A 15,765-nucleotide genomic window follows, 5' to 3' on the forward strand; every position below is an offset into this window, starting at 1 on the left:
CATTTAAGTAAACAGCTTCAACATGAATCCGATTCTGATTCCTCTTCGTTTCAATTCCTCTTCAATTCAATTCCTCCATAATCTAATTCCTCCTATTTTGATTACAGTTACGTAAACGAGCCCTAAATAGAATCTCTGCATTAAGAAACCACAAGCAACAAGCACTCGCAAGTAGGGGTGGAAATTTTTACCAAATTACCGTACCAACCGCCCTACCAATCATACCATACCAAATTATTACCAAAAATTTGTACCAATTGGTAATGGTACAGTATTGGTACCCAAAACCAGTATTGGTGGTATACCGTACCTACCAATATTATTAATATTATATTATGTATTTATTCATATAATTATTTGAGGGCAAAATTAATAAAATTAATAATAATTATTGTAGAAGTGTGAAAAATGTAAAAAAAAAAAAATATATATATATATACACACAATCACTCATAGTGACAAGCTTTACAACTTTCATGAAGAGGTCAGCTTCAAAATCCAACACTATAATCCTTAAACCTTAAATTTATATTTAACCGTCGATTGTCATTTACGCTTTATTCTTCTTACTGAATTTCATTTTTTTAATTTTCTTTCTTGAAACCATGATCATCTGGCGGATGTAAGAAGATGAACGTTCAGATCTTTGATATCACATTTCGATATTTATGGTTAACTGAAATATGAGTTGATGTCATATAGTTTGTAGAAACTTTATAAACATCAAGCAATATTTTCACTAACCGTAAAACTCTGAACATAATATCAACGATCCAAACCGTTCATCTTCATGCATCCTCTAATAGATCATGTTTTCAAAAAAGAAAATCCGAAAAAAACAAAATTTGATGAGAAAAATGAAGCGTAAATGTAAACAACAATCAACGGTTAAATTTTGATCTATGATTTATATGATTATAATGGCGAATTTCAAAGTTAAGCTCTTCACGAAAGTTAAAGCTTGTCATTACGAGCGTTTATATATTTTTTCTATATTTTTTACACTTCTACATTAATTAAAAAATATTAGATTTTGGGTAAACTAAGTGGCGTAAAACAAAGTGGCAATTACCATTGGTATACCATACCAACCAAACTATTTGATATACTAAAAGTTTGGTATGGTAATGGTAATAGATTTTGCCGTACCAAATATTTGGTATGTTAATTGGTACAGAGATTTTGGTACGGTAATGTACCAAAACCACCCCTACTTGCAAGCACACCAACATCAATCCATGTAGAAAGTGACAGTGTCGAAGTAATATGAGAGGCAATGAAAGATTTTTTTCTAAACATTATTGAAATATTATAGAATTATATATATATATATATATATATATTATAACATATATTTATATTTTTTGATACAGTACGGTAATACCATCGATAATAGTATCGAATACCAATACCGTACTAAAAATTTTCGGTTCACTATAATACTGTGCCCTTACCAATTAGCACAAAAAGTTTGGCAAAAAATTGATATGGTACAATTGACAATTAGGTTGGCATGGTAATTTGGCAATAAATTCCACCTCTAACCAGAACAACACAAGGTAGAGACACCAACGGTCCACCAAAGTAGCAACAAAAGAGGTAAAGTGACACACCCCGACCTAAATCAGAGCGTGCTAGCCGTCACGTGAGAGTGACGTAACCATGTGCACAGTGCGGAAGCAATAATGATATGGAGAAATACGAGTGAATAAAATCCAAACTACCAAAAGTACTAGCTAAAATAAGGTGCTAGTGCGAGATTAAGTGTGAAATACACAATCAGAGCATAAATAGCCTAAGTGCAGTCCGACTGGACAAGTACTAATTATACAACACCCAAAGGTGATCCTACATTTGTGATGTTCTGTTAGAACCACTGTCGAAATCTCGTTGAAATCATTTCCATCTTATGAGATTAATCCGAATTGCTCTCGAGACTTAAAGTTCTTGGTCCAATATACTAGTTTGGATGAGCTAAATGGAATTGAAATGAGAATATCATCGATGATGTTTTCACTTATATGGTAGCTACCGACATAAATGAAAAGCGACGATATCGAACCGTGTTCCGTTGATTAAGTGACAACGTAGAATTGATTGGACAACTAAAGTTACAATCCAGGTCAAATTCCTTACCAAAATGTGTATTGGACATGTCGTTCCTACACTGCCCAAGGTAACCCTATTATGTTACAAGTGGGAAAGGAAGCGTTATGAGATGAAAGAAATAGTGCGATATGATGCAAGCCTTACGGCGCAAGGTTTCTCTCAAAACGTTCCGTGATTGATAGCAACATTATGAAATGTGGTTAGTGTTTTCTCCATGTGGATATAGATATGGAGATTTACATGTAAGTTCCTGAAGAATTACATGGATTGGTTCAAATAGTTCCAAAACCACGGAACACCCTCTTAACTCGCTTTGAGGCGTTCACTTACAATCCGACGGATGTGGTATACCTGTCTAAGTGATTATTTGATTAGTCACGGATATGAATTATGCCTTTGCGTGTTAAACTATGAAGTCTTATTCCAAATTGCTAGAGTTACAGTTTATGCCGTTGACACGAATCTCACTAAGACTTCGGAAGAGCTTGAGAAAACTGCCTCGCACCTGAAGATGGAATTTGAGATGAAGGATCTTGGGAAACTCGTTTATGCCTTGACCTGAAATTGAAGCATTGTTCTGACGATATTTTGGTCTACCAGTTGAACTACACCTCGAATGTGTCACTTTTAAGTATACCTTTGATCATTCATACGTTATATGCAAATGAGACATTTGAAGATGTTTTGGAATCCGAAATTCCATATCTAAGTTCAACTTTACGCTTCCTTGTACTTAGCTCATTGTATTTAGACAAGATATCTCTTTCACTGTTGATCTTGGTAAAGATGTAGCACTGCGCCGACACGCAACCACTGAATTGGTATTAAAGACGTACCCTGAAGGTACTACATGGGCAATCCCAACGCATCTCAAGCGGATCCAACCCCCATGTTCCTCGAAATGATGCTTGCCTTGTTTGTTATGCTGACGCGGGTTACTTATCAAACCCGCACAAGGCAAAATCCCCGAATGGTTATGTCTTTACCGTTAGAGATATCGCAATATCTTAGAGGTCCACGATATGACCTTAGTTGCAAAATCTTTGAAATGTTCTAAGACTCACCTCACTTCACTACGCCACAAGGGAGACATGGTTAGGAGTTCTTGTTGAGCATATTTGAAGTACTTGTTATGTTTTCATCCATCGTTAAGTCCCAACAACGATCCATGAAGACTCTGCCGCATGTATCAACCCGACCAAGCCATGATACATTAACGAAATCAACACCATGACATATTGCGTCCACATCTACATCAGCAAAGCATCAGGAGATTGAAGTCATGCAAGCCAATCCCAGACAACCTTGTCGACCTCTACACGACGTCATTGTTGAAGTCAACCTTCCAAAAGCTTGTCCGAGGAATTGGTATGCCTAACTATCATATGCAATACTTGTAGTTCTCATTTGGAAGTTATGTCAAACTCAGGGGGAGTATCCAGAAGTATATTTACTTGATCTTAATGTACTCTTTTTCCCTACGATTAGGAGCATTTTTCCCACTAGGCTTTTACTACCTAACTAGGTTTTAACGAGACACCCATCATGGGCTGATCATACCCTTGTGAGCTCTTCTCCTTACGTCCAAAAGATGTATAGTTTTGACTTAATGCAACTTCTCACCTTTCTCCTTAGACTATGGGTTTTTCCCCACCTTGGGTTTTACCATAGCGAGGATTTGTGAGTTTTACCTTTTTATGCATTCTTCCGTTGATTTGAGACTTGCATTCGCTCATTGTGCCGACGACTTAATCAACTGTACTTACTTCAACGCTGAAGACCTGATGCATCATTTACTTGAGTATTTACACACTCAAGGGGGAGTGTTGCAGTCTTATTGGAATAGGAATGTAATTGTGTAAATCCTAGTAGATATGGGAATATCTCTTATATTCTTATTAGGAGTTGATTACCTATTAAATGTTGTAATCCTAAAGGGTAAGGAATTAACCTTCCTTACTACTATAAATAAAGGCACAAAGGGGTGGAATAACACACACCGACAATTACACATTTCTCTCTCTCTCTCTACTATTGCTGCACTCTATGGCCTCCATAATTGTTTAGTAAATTATGCCTACAACAATATATATATATATATATTAATTAAATGTAGGGGAAACTTGATATAGGTCCAATTTTATTAAAATAAGTCCAATTCCTTAAATCTTATTATTTTATTATCAATAATTATCTCTTAAATGATAAGATTTATTATAAAAATCAAATTTCTTCCTAATTATCTCTTTGATTATTTATTTATTTTGTTCTTTCTTGTTCTTTATCCCATTTTAAACCCCATTTATAGATTTTAGTTTTTATTTTTATAATCAACCTATATCATAGGTTAATTATATTTATCTACCTATATGATAGATTCTTTTTTTATAATCAAGTAAGATTCATGTGTCTTGCTTATAGATATATTATGTTTTTTCTACCTTTTAGTTAAGTTTCATATCTTACTTATAGGTATGATATACATTCATATATTTGTTACTTGAGTTAGGGTAGAATGATTTGCAAATAGATTTATGTCAATATATTATTTTTTTGTTATAAGATATTAATTATATTTTTTGGGGTTGAAAATTCATAATATTAGAAGATTTTAATTGATTTTTAATATTTTTAGAAAATATAAATACATATAATTAGGTAATTGGACTCACTCCTAAAAACCATCTATGTTTTTGAACCTGGATCTAAAAGCCCCTTAAATGTAATGTTTATAACACTAAATGAATATATTTAGAAATAAAATTTAATTATCTTGATATATAAAATTTTTAATTACTGAAATAATTAATGACGTTTATTAAAACCGTGGAACCTTGATGAAAATTTGAAAAGGAATCAAGTCTCAATGAATAGAATTGAAAAAAGAAGGAAGGAAACCTAATTTCTTCACACACACATTATTGCATGCATGCAGTTGCAATATTGGGTGTTAGTGAAGTTTTGCATGGCAACCCCATCGGTTCATGTCCGGGGGTTGATTGCAACATAGACTGCGCAAACAGATTTCCTGGCAGCAAGGGAATTTGTGACCCATCAAACCATTGCACCTGCTATAAAGACAACCCAGGAAAAGGTACATGCAATCTGGGTTTGGGTTATTGCGATCCCGGGTGCGATGCAAATTGTTGCTCTGACAAGTGCTCAAAACAATATCTTGGTGGTGTTGGATTTTGTGACGATACTTTTGGACGAAAGATTTTTCAGTGTGACCCAGTGGCGAAGCTACGTAGGGGTGAGGAGTGGTGTCCGCCCCTCCCCTCGTCGGAAATCAAGCCCAAGAGCGGTGGTTCCACCCCTCTGGTCCTGTCGGAAGTGATGAAGTTCGTCTATGTTTTTTGGGTTGATTACTGCAGCAAGTTCTCTTTTTTGTGTGTGTGTGTGTGTGAAAACCACACCAAAACGACGTCGTTTTGGTACTGGTTCAAAAAATTTAAAAACTCTTCAGTTGGACGACATCATTTGGGTTATTGAGTTAAAAATAAAAAATAAATTAAATAATTAAAGGAGTCCCCGGTGCGTTCACTATCCCAGACCCCAAGCGGAGAGTAGCAGCTCCCCAATTCCCAGCCGCAACATCCTGTTAGCCTTCCTTGCTTCCAAAGTTCAAGCCATCTCTCTGGTGCCAGGTTCCAGGCGCTATCCTTTGGTTTGGTTGGCCACTTCTCTCCAAATTTTTAGATGAAATCTTTAATTTCTAAATTTATATTATCCCTAACCCTAATTCATAATTTAATACAAAATGTTGTTTAATTTATATAGAATCATAGAGTAATTGATCAACATTGTTAATGACTATTAATTATGGATTATTGATAAGAAATTCTATAATTATTGATGAATGAAATTATTATTTAGGGTAAAATTGAATTTTTTATTATAGATTAATTGATTATTGATATTAATTAATTGAATTTTTGTTTATTGAATAATTTATATGATTATTGGTATTGATTGGTTTAATTAGTTATTAGCCATATAGTATATTCTACTTTAAGATTAAGAGTCTAAGATTTTTTTTTTCTTCACATTATACAGTTAATTAATATAAAGATACTATATTGAGCCTATTATGCAAAGTTTTCAAGGTATGGAACATCGTCGGCAACTATTGTAATGTGTTTGTATTGATAAACCATGAAAGACATTACTATAAAAGGATTTGATTGTTGTGATTTTTTTTAATCTTGCACTCTTTAAGTTCACCCCTCCTGGCTTCGCCACTAGTGTGACCGGCACATAAGTTGGTACACCATGTGTCATTATACAAATAGTGGGATTTGTGTGTTAAAAAGTTAATAACTTAAAAAATAAAATTTCTCACCACTTACATAAAAACACGTGATGTACCACTCATGTTCCCGTCACAATAAAAATTTCTCATTTTGGACAAGCATATACCATATGTCAATGCAGTTTCCGTGTTAGAAATCCTAAGTATTTCATATTTGCAACCATAAAAACTGAGAATAAAGTGTATTTTAACACCTTTATAATCTACTCGATATATTTATCATCAATGAATCAATTTGAATGAGAAATTTTATATGTATTTGTTTCCTGCAATTGATAAATTTCTTCCATCGATCGTCTTAAAAAGTATTACAATAATTTATGTTGTATCATATTCATATATGATTCCGAGGATGGTTTCTTGTCTTCCTATTCCTTCAGCCTTCAGACGAATTAAACATTCTCGTTTATGTTTGGGTTGTTCTAATCTGCCAGCAGGATCATTGTTTGATAAATTAATTTGTAGGCTAACTTGGATAAGGAATTCTAAAATAACGGAATTTAATTTTATAGAATTTGTGATTTAATTTTTTGGATAACTTAAAAAAAAAACAATGAAATTTAAATAAAGAATTTAATGTGTATGTAGAGTCATTAATATATAAATGAGAAAGTGTAGTTAGAACTTCGTAAGTATTTGTCCCTAAACTTGTTGTAGTGTGGACCAATAGTCTATAAAAACAAAGGGGAAATGTTATTAGTACTCCAAAAATCTCATTCTACATTCCTCACAAGTGTATTTGTCTTTTTAATTATAGAAAGTTTGGAATACGAAATGAGATTTTTAGAGTGCCAATAACAATTTCCAAAAAAATATATAAAAAAAAAGGGTTTTCAAGGGGCAAAAAATGCATGGAAGTTCTAATGGAGTTAGCCGAAATGAACTTTGCTCCACATTGTTATAAGTTCAAAGACCAGTTCAGAAACTAAAGCCCCAATCGAAGTTAAGAAATCATTGATCCAATTATCTCTTATCATTTTTTTATTTGTACTAACCACAAAAGTTAAAGCTGGAAGGTGAAAAAACAAAAAAATCACTAAACCGTTAAAACAGGCTTCACCCTTTGTAATTATGGGACTTTGTCTCACTGTACAAGTAATAATGAAGTTGAGGAAAAGCAGCGGGACTTTCCTAGTCGTTGGCTCATCAACAAGGCTGGTGGAGGAGATCAGTGTTTTTTCTTCATTTTTTTTTTCTTTTTTCTTGTGTTTTTTCTTCATTTTTTTTCTTTTTTCTTGTGTTTTTTTTTTTTTTTTTGCAGCGCTTCTTTTTTAGTTCTTGAGTTGTTGGATCATCAATTTTGTAGCTAGAATCACTGGTAAGCTTCTCATCCTTAGATTTTAGTTAATTCATTTGCATGTAACAGTTTTAGTTACCATGATTAACCTCTTTGATTATATCTGTATCACAAACATTTTGCATCTGGGATTTTATTCTGTCTAATTCTCTGTTTAAATTTCCACAGTTTCTTAATAATCTGGGTGGTACTTGAATCCATGATCTAATATTTTTGGTATATTGAGTTATTCTCATACTTTGTTCTTGGCCAAAAGTGGTCTTAATCTTACAATTTCCATGAATTTTACTTGTTTTGGTCGATTAGGACGGAACTCATGTCCATTTTTGTGATCTGTTGAGATGTCTTCTTTGCTGTGAAGATGAGCATGATAATGCTTATCATTCTCGCAATCAATTTCGTCGGAAAACCCTTTCCAACAAGCATGATTAATATTACGAAACCTCCCACAGAAACACTTCGCAACCCTTGACATCTTTTACTCCAGATGCATCATCCCTTAAACCGCCACCGACCCGATATAATCAAGTCCTATCTCTTTTTAATTCATCTTCATCGTCCCTCACGCCTCCGTCATCTTTGTCCAAACCACCACAAGTTTCTTCAATCAATACATTTTCATCATCCCCTAAATCACGACAATCTGGTTCTGTTGATTCGTAATTAAAATCCCTTAAAACCCCAACATCTTCATCTAAGCTTCCCCAATCCACTTTTGGTAATTCATCTTCATCACTCCTCAAACTCTCAACATCTTCATTCAAATCATCCCAATATTTCTCCAGTTCATCAACTAGCCCTCCTATACCTTTGCTGTCATCATCTTGATAGAAATTGGGTAGTTCACAGGATCGAAAACGGATGTCGTTTAGACTATCCATCACAATATGGTGTGAAGGATATGAATAGAGAGTGAGTATGGAATTGAATGAATCTGACAGAAAAGGATTTGACAAATATACAAAGATGGAAATATCCTTTCTAGATGAGGAGTATTCTTCAGGGGAAGTTATAACTTTTCATGTTGAAATACAACTGTTCATATCTTTTTAGAATTAATTAATTATATTATTTCATTTATTAATTAATTAACTTATTTCACTACAATCATATGTATATTAGTATACCAATGTTATCGTATACCTTCACACATGATTACACATATTGTGAAAACGATGTTATCATAATCATATTCCAACATCTCCCACTTGATTATGATGACATAAATGGTTTCCTATTCTGATTTGTTTCTCAAGAGTATTACTTATAAAGAAATTCAATGTAACATCATATATATGGCTTCTTTACTTAGTGCGCAACATTCCACTTTATCTAATAACATTTTACTCTTTAGTAAAATGGCATCATATCCAAGTAACTAGGAAAACCAATCCATACCCGGTTACAAATGATGACTTAGTCCCACACTATACACCACAGTATTATATAAATTACTTCTTGAAGCTTATTACGAATTTTACTTTCAAGACGATTTATTATAACCTAATTACCTCACTAGTGCCCTCTATCTTTAACCGACCAAGTACTCAAGAACCAGATAGAGTCGCATCTACTTGTCCATGTTTCAAGCGTCCCTAAAATCATGCAACGATGCCCGCCGCACGTCTCACACTACAACACATCTAGATGTTTTGCAAACCCATTGTAGTCACATGCTCTCTAAATTTTTCCAGAGACAATCCCTTGGTCATCAGATTGGCCACATCTTTTCGAAGGGTATGTAGTCGACTTTTACCTCTCCTCTCTCCACTATATCTTGTATTTAGTGATATTTAATATCAATGTGTTTCCCTTTGGAACCATTTGCTCCACTCTTTATCAGAAAGATGGCGGACTTATTATCACAAAACACATTGACGGGCTCCTTGGGTATACCTATATTTAAATTATCGAGAATTCATTTAGCCCATACTGCAGTACTTACTGTTGTGCTACAAGATATATATTATGCTTCCATGGTAGATTCTGCAACACAGTCTTGTTTCTTACTTAACCAAGAAACAGCCATTCCACCAAACAAGATAATGTTACCACTTGTTGACTTTCTGTCATCCAAGTCGCCTATGAAATATGTATCGCAATAACAAACTAAATTCAGATCATTTAATCCAAAACAAAGTTTCATATAATAGGTGCCTAATTCTCTTTACTGTCATCCAATGTTGCTTTCTGGGGTTGGATTGATATCTACTTACCAATCCAACTGCATGACATATGTCAGGTCTTGTGCTAGTCATAACATACATCAAACTTCCAACTGCTTGGGCATGTGGAACATTTTGCATATCAATGATGTCTTGCTTTTGTACGAGACACATATTTTTGGAAAGCATCATTCATTTACAAACAGGTGTACTAACTGGCTTGCAATCTTGCATATTAAATCTTTTAAATATTTTATCTAGATAATTTTGTTGATCCAAATAGATTGACATCTCTATCCCTAGTAATTTTAATTCCTAGAACATAAGATGCTTATCCCATATCTTTCATTTCAAATTTGGATCTCGTGTATGACTCAGTCTTTTCAATCATATCTATAGAGTTACCTACAAGTAAGATGTCATCTACATATAATGACAACATATAGAAATTGTCTTGGCACTTCCAAGAGTAAACACAATGATCCAATGGATTTATTTTATAGCCCATTTCCATAATGGCTTGGTGGAACTTTAAATACCATTGTCTTGATGATTGTTTAACGCCATACAACGACTTTCTTAATTTATAGACTTTGTTTTCATGTCCTTTGACATGATATCCTTTGGGTTGAATCATATAGATGTCTTCCTTCAAATCTCCATTTAAGAACGTTGTTTTGACATCTAACTGATGAAGTTCTAAATCCATTCTAGCAACAATTGCCATAAGAATACGAATAGATGTAAACTTTGCAATTGGAGAGTACGCCTCCACAAAATCTATAACCAGTTTCTGAGTATAACCCTTAGCTACAAGTCGAGCCTTAAACTTATCCAAGGTACCATCTAATTTGTACTTCTTACGAAGTACCCACTTACAACCGATGGGCTTTCTTCCATCAGGTAGATCAACCAATTCGCAAACTTCATTTTTTTTTTTTTTTTTTGTATGGAATCTAGTTCTTCATTCATTGCTTGTTGTCATTGTTTAGACTCAAAACTATCCATTGCTTCTTTATAATTCCTTGGGTCTGGATCTCTCATTAAATGATCTACATTGTTATGATCACCAATGTTTACATCTCCCACTTGATCATGGCCAATGTCATGATCATGAGACAAGTCCTAAAGATTCGAATCTTGTATTGGATTAGCCAAATTAGTAGTTTCAATAAAAGTAGCATCTCTACTTTCAATCAATCCTTTCTCAGAATGATAAAACCTATATCCGACACTATTATCAGGATATCCTATGAATTTACATTCCAAAGTTTTTGCTTGTAATTTATCTCTTAATGGCTTTGGAATGAGGACATGCGATTAACAACCCCAAACTTTTAAGTTTGATAAATCAGGTTTTCGCCCATGACATAATTCATATGAAGTCAGTGGCTTCGCCTTTGTATGAACTATATTCAATATATATGTTGCAATAGACAAAGCTTCACCCTAAAAATGTAGAGGTAAGTCAGCATAAGACATCATAGATCACATCATATCCATGAGAGTTCGATTTCTTCTTTATGCGATTCCATTTTGTTGTGGTGTATAAGGCATAGTATAATTATGCATTATACCATTCTCTTTGCAAAAATCATCAAAGCCTTCAAATTCTCCACCTCTATCACTATTAAGGGTCTTTATGGATCTTCCTAGTTGGTTCTCTACTTCTTCCTTGAACTCTTTAAACTTGTCTAAGGCATCATTTTTATGCTTCAAAAAATAGACATGCGCATAACGGGAATAATCATCGATGACAGTCACAAAATATTTAATTCCTCTATGGGTGTTAGTTCTTATTGGTCCACATAAATCTATATACACTATCTCAAGTAAATTTGTAGAAGTCCAATGCTGAGAAAATGATTTTCTAGTCATTTTTCCTTTAATACATGATTCACATGTATCAAAATCATGTGCATTTACTTGAGGCAACATTCCATTTTTACTCATGCGTATCATTTTTTATTTATTTATGTGACCTAAACGTAAATGCTATAAATATGACAAGTTTTGAACAGTAGAGATAGAGGCATACTCGGAAGAAATACTTTTATTAATACAAATACTTTTATTAATACAAACTGAGTACATATCATCAACTCTTACTCCCCTTACATAAATATAACTCTTTTTTCCAATAGTGATAGCACCATTCATGAACCTTGTCTCAAAACCTTTCTTTTCTAAGATAGAGACAAAGACAAGATTCCTCCTTCTATTGGGTGCAAATAGAACATTTTTAAGCACAATGGTAGATTTACTATTGTTGATCTTGCAATTTCATTCACCCAAAATATCGACATAAGTATTGTTGCCCATGTAGGGACGATGTTCTCCTAGTGCTTTCCTTGAAATTGATGAAGCAACTTTTGTCCTTGCATACATGACAAGTTGCTCCTGAGTTTATCCATCATTGTCCTTGATCTTCAACAATGCGTGCTTCAAGACAGTCAAAATCAGTTCTTTAGAATTTTTGTTGTTCTTGCTTCGTTTTGGGCACTTTTACCTATAATGGACAGTCTCTCCACAATTGTAACGTACACTCTCCTTTCCTTTAAACTTGTTCTGCTTGCGGTGTCCAAACTTTTTGAAGTTTGGGCGCTTGTTACTACTACTATGTGGCTTGTGCATGTGTTGCTTGTTTTTCTGAGAATCTTCCGCTATGAGGAGGTTGGCCCTGCCTTGTCCACATTCATTTTTCCTATAATTTTACAAATTTTTTCAATAGCCAACATTGCAGGAAATGTATCCATCATTAAGTCAACTTGACCATAAGTCATGGAAGTAACTACATTTTCCCAAGAATTTGGGAGGCTACCAAGAAGAACACTAACTTGCATTTTATCGGAAACTGGATGGCTAGCATTGGCTAAGTCTTTTGCCAGCACCTCCATTTTAGTAATATGATCAACCATAGAATCAGTTTCCTCCATTTTGTCTTATTGTATTCCTCAAGCAATGACTGAATGTACATTTGAGATTTAAGGCCATACTTCTTTTCAAGTACATCCATGATTTCTTTGGCCAAATCATATTCTTCATAGAGAGGTATTAATTTCTCTTCCATGTAATTGAGAATTGTGGCATTAGCCAACTCATTATCTTCCACCCACTTATTTTAAACTCGGGAGGGCCCAAGGGGTCTCTCGCCCTTGATAGTGTATAAAGTCTTGTCATGGGTTCAAAGATAAGTGATCATTCTGTTCCATATTCGATAACTAACGTTGTTCAACCTCTCTATTTTAAAAACTTCGGATTTGGAAGATTTAGTTGCCATAGCTCAGAAAATTACAAAACAAACACAATGCTTAATACAAACTTAAATACAAATACAAATACTACTAGTGTACTTTTAATTATTACAAGCCACAAATACTAAATGTTCTTAATAAATTAAAGACTAAAAAACAAAATAAAATAAAAGATAAAGACTTATTTATTTTTAGTAGCATATATCGGACGCACTCACAGAGGCTTTGTCCAATCAGTGAAAGACGAGTACTTGTTCAGGCGATCACGTCGAAAGAAGGCTCGTGGATTTCTTGCTTGTCTACTTGGCCAAGCGTGATCAATTCTTTCTCTATTTTCATGAACAAAATCAGCATCTTCTCATCTAGTGGATTCTTTTTCAATTCTCAGTGGCCTTGGTCCCTTTAAATTTCTTGCAATTAAAATTTCTATTTGTGCCAAATCAGGATATAAACCATAACGAGTATTATATTGATCCAAATGATTGAGCACTCTAACTCTTGGATCCCTAAAATTAATCCTTTGCTTCCACTTTTGGTCTTCGTGACTGTTATTCAAAGTATTCCATAAATCAACCTTATGAGTAAAATTATTAGGGTAAACGGGATTAATAAAACCTGAATTTGGTTTGATCGTAACACCCAAACAGGTAGGAAAGGGTTCCAATTGCAATTGTCCCAAATTTTACCTAGAAGAGGAGCCCACTTCAAAGACTTTGTTGACTTGACTTTGTAATAGACACCAATCTCTATTATTGCACTTTGCTTTTTCATGTGCACTATCAAAGTGCTCAGAACAAAAAGCTTCCTAGATTTTATTTGTTTCCCACGTGAAGCCTCCCCATAAACAAATTCTCCTTTTTATTTTCAAAGCAATTCCCTTCTTCTTCTTTATTTCGAAGCACTTCCTTTGGGAAAAAATAGGTTCCCCTCTCTGCTGTCTCTAGAAAAACTTCGTTCTGCAGCTTGACGGATAATCTCGAATAGCAGAGACAATTCTTCTTGGAAGATAACGGTGTTATCGACGTGGTTTATTACCACGAGAGCACAAAACCGCGGCTAGATGACGTGACCATGGTGGGAGAACACGACCACACTGCTGAGTGTTATGAGTCGATAAAATGTCGCAACGAGTCCACGGCGGAAAGCGAGACCATGATGGAGACAAATGGCGTGAAGGGCTTATTTTTCGAGCCGAAAGTTGCGAGTTCAAATTCAGATTTGCAGTAATCTGAAAGAAACTTCGAAGCAGACTTCATGGCACAGGTAAATCCCTTGGGCTTGGTGACCAAAGTGTAGGAAATCGATCAGCACTTGAAGTTTCCATTTCTTGTGCATATTCAGTTTTTGCATCTAGCAATGTCGACTGCAATGGGTTTTCTGAGGTTCTCATAGGACTGAATAAACCCTATGGATGTAATTCGTTCAAATTATGACAATGGTAATTATATTCGGGGAGTGAACTTAGTGAATTTGAACCCTAAAATGGTTCAATGGCATATTGTGTTTTGTTCTATGCCGAATGAAATGGTGTGGGGAAAAATAGTTTGAATTGTTGGGTTAATTCAAGCCTGGGTTCAAACGGGTTGTAGAATGGGATTGCGAACATGATATAATGTTCGAACGATTAGGTATTTTTGTGAGTTTAAGATTCTACAGGAAAATTCTCAGATGCTGATTCTTAACTTTCGATCAAAATCGATTCAATATTTTCCTTGTCCACCAACGTCTTCTTCCCTAATTTCTTCTCAAGTTGAAACTTAGTAAGAACGTTGCTGGATTCGTTACTTTATGAAGAGGAAGTCTCAAATATAGTTTGAGACGTCCTCAAAAGAAAATTAGGCAAATTGTTATGATTCATGAAAAAAAAATAAAACTTGTCTCTAATACCAATGATAGAAATTGGGTAGTTCATAGGATTGAAAATGGATGTTGCTTAGGCTATCAATCTCAATATGGTGTGATATGAACAGAGAGTGAGTGTGGAATTGAATGAATCTGACAGAAAAGGATTTGACAAATATATAGAGATGGAAATAACCTTTCAGGAGGACTTATATTCTTTAAGGGAAGTTATAACTTTTCACATTGAAATACAATTGTTCATATCCTTTTAGAAATAAATAAATAAATATATTATTTCCTTTATTAATTAATTAACTTATTTTACTACAGTCATGTGTATATTAGTACACCATGTTAGAGTATGAGTATGAAACATGATATACTGAATGAATTCTTGGTTGGAATTGTCTCAGCAGTGTGCTAGAATAAATCCGTTTCCTTGTAGGATTGTAAGTATTTTGGTACTGCATTGTGTGAGGGTTTTGGATTCTGCATAGATTGGTCTTATACAATTGTAATACGATAAGGTTTGCTCCACATGAGTTCTAATAGAATGATGAGTTGGATTAACACTAAATATAACTTCATTCACTGCTCTTGCAAATATGATGCTCATATTGTACTGAATACCTATTGTTTAGAAAGCACTTTTGTTTTGTAGAGAGGAGACGATTGATTGGTTGTGAAGCTGCTATGGCTTATTCGAGTTCGAATTCTGCAGGTATGTTCATAGCAATCTTTGTTCTTGGTCATAGACTTATTACTTGGTTTGTTTTAGTGTGTAGG

The sequence above is a fragment of a genome, unplaced genomic scaffold, assembly GCF_019419815.1.
Source record: "Pyrus x bretschneideri cultivar Hongxiangsu unplaced genomic scaffold, Pyrus_bretschneideri_v1 Contig46, whole genome shotgun sequence".
Taxonomy (NCBI): domain Eukaryota; kingdom Viridiplantae; phylum Streptophyta; class Magnoliopsida; order Rosales; family Rosaceae; genus Pyrus; species Pyrus x bretschneideri.